Genomic DNA, 2,794 nt, shown 5'->3' with positions numbered 1-2,794 from the left:
TTTCTTACTTATTACATAGCAACGTTCACTTTTCTTAGACACATCATCTATTTGTCAAAGCTGGAGATAAATCAATTAATTTACATCCACTTTGTCAGAGGGCAGTAGTGTGCGACAGCATTTTGCGGTTACAGGTTTTGAGCCGTCATATCCTCTCTCAGGTTTCCCTCTGCTTTGAATATCCAAAAATACTGAATTATGAAAGTAAAATATATTTTGTTACCAAAATTCCATTGCGGTTACATAGGACGGGTAGAGAAAATTTTTATGGAACGGAATGGCATGTTCAGCTAAGTTAGTTCAACTTAAAAATTGAAACGAATATTCAGAAACATATTTTGTAAATCTACAACAATGGATGAAAAAGTAATGTTATTACTAATGTTAAAATTATTGTGAAAAGCAAGAAATGTGTCAAGTTGGCGTGCTATTCCAATATTTAAAAGTGTGTGAAAATTTTATTTCGCTTATAATTTTTCATTGCAACAGCAGAAATATACAAGAAAATAAAAATTCTGGATACAATCAATGTTTATATAATAGCATTGTTCGTTTTGTTTCTTAAGAGGTGCTCAGAATCGCCGAATAAACCCAGCGTATTTGAAATGTAGAATTCGTTATTCGACGTCCGACATTCATCGTAACAATGAATGTCAGATGTCGTATGACGGATGTCGTACGTAGTGTGAATCCTATATTTCAAGTGGTTTCATTAGGAGCGACCTCGAGCAACTCCCAAGAGACAAAACAAACAATACTAAAGAATGAAATGTCTCCAAGGCGCAAGTGACAATTTAATCCTTGAAATGCAAACGACCAATCGTGAAGTTTTTCAATTATTTCAGAATGACATCGGAATTATTTAAAGAATTGCTAGCATTATAGTTGGACTATGTACGAGTATATATAACAAGAATATGTCGTATTGAAAAATAAGAATTATTATTAATTTTTTTCTTCAAAATTGTCAAATTCTCAATCATCAATAACCGGATCGACACAGTCTGCAATCAACATGACATTCTGTTGATTCCATATCATTTCTATACCGTTCCGACCATGATTCCAGTTATTCCGATACAGAGAAATATCTTACGGAACGGAATGCTAGTAAACTTATTTCTAGTAATGGCACATTCAGTACATATGCACTGATACGGTTCTAGTGTTGCCCTGATACGGTGCTGCCCTGATACGGTGCTGCCCTGACACGGTGCTGCCCTGACATGGTGCTGCTCTGATATGATACGCAGAACTACATTGGCTTGATGTGACCTGGTGCAAAATTAAGTCCGAAACTAATAACATAAATTACAACTAATAATAGTAAACATGAATATTTTCATTATCAATAGTATTTGTTTTTTATCATATATAATTATATACATTTTTGTTCGAATATTCATTCACAATGTCCACTTAATTTTTAACTTTTGACCTTTCTTCTTTTATTACACATAGCATATCTTCTATGTCATCATTGCTACTACTAAGACACTATAATATAGGTATTTGCATCCGCCATTTTTATTTCCTTCCTCACTTTTTATTCTCTCTTTAATCTTTTTAATTTAGCGGCGGAGTAGAGAGAGAGAGAGAGAGAGAGAGAGAGAGAGAGCAAGGGATTGAGAAAAGGACTAAAAATGGCGGATGCGAATACTCATATTATAATGCCTTACTACTACTTGTTTCTAATCATTTATTTATAATAAATAATTTTAGTCTTTCTTTATCCACCATTTTGTAATTTTTATTACCTAACTAATTTTGTTCAAACTGCACTGACAAAAATGTCAATACAATATTTCTTAAACTCGTTCGATTCATTCGGTTGATCTGAATACAAATTCAGCACTACACTGAGTCAGTTTTCATTTGCCGAATACGGCATCTTGAACGCACTGACAGTGCGCACAACTCGAATGCGTGGCACCGAAAAACTTTGCACTTAGTGCGCATTAATGCAGTGCACCGCATGTGCCATAAGAAATCCGTTCCATCGTTCCGATTCCGTGCATGTAGTACAGTCGAAACCTAAAAGTTGCAACACTTTTTTCTCGAAGGATTTCAGACTGCAGCTTATTCATCAAGTGATAGTTTTTATTTATGGGTCTATAAGTAAGAACTAATCGGGAGAGCAAGCTGCATTCCAAAATTGAAAAGAAAGTATTGCAACCTTTTAGACTGCACATGGGACGGCACCCTTTAAATCCCGATACAATGCAAAGGAATAGCGATAGCGAGAAAAATAACACGATTTCAATCTATCAAAAATCAGATTGTCTCTGGATCAGATTGTCTCTGGATCAGATTGTCTCTGGATCACTGAATAGTTTCTGATAGGTTGAAATCGTGTTTCTATTGCTATCGCTATTCTTTCGCATTGTGTCTGGGGCTTTAGCGGTTCCGCACAATAAAAGAAACAGGGAACAGAGAAAAGAGAATAAGAATTTCAATCTATTAGAAATCATGTATTGGAGTACTGTTACATCTCAGGGAGGCTCGGCCAGTTTCCCAGTATCGAACTAACTTGAGGCTTTAGGTGTGATACGAAATATACGATACTGCGTATCAAAGAAAGTCGTAGCAGAATTTGTCCAAGTTACCGATTGGTTAAAGGCGAGCACTAGATATTCCAATTATAGTAGATTCCGAATCATTCCATGGTTGCTCTTCTGTTATTCCTAGATAAACGACGAATCTTTCTAATACTTCAGGACAGTTGGAGCAACTTGCGACAGCATGCTGAGTGATGCTTCCGGCACACCAGCGCGGTATTCGTCGTGCTCTACAC

Source organism: Trachymyrmex septentrionalis, unplaced genomic scaffold, assembly GCF_001594115.1.
Source record: "Trachymyrmex septentrionalis isolate Tsep2-gDNA-1 unplaced genomic scaffold, Tsep1.0 scaffold118, whole genome shotgun sequence".
NCBI lineage: Eukaryota > Metazoa > Arthropoda > Insecta > Hymenoptera > Formicidae > Trachymyrmex > Trachymyrmex septentrionalis.
This window is presented reverse-complemented; position numbering follows the sequence as displayed.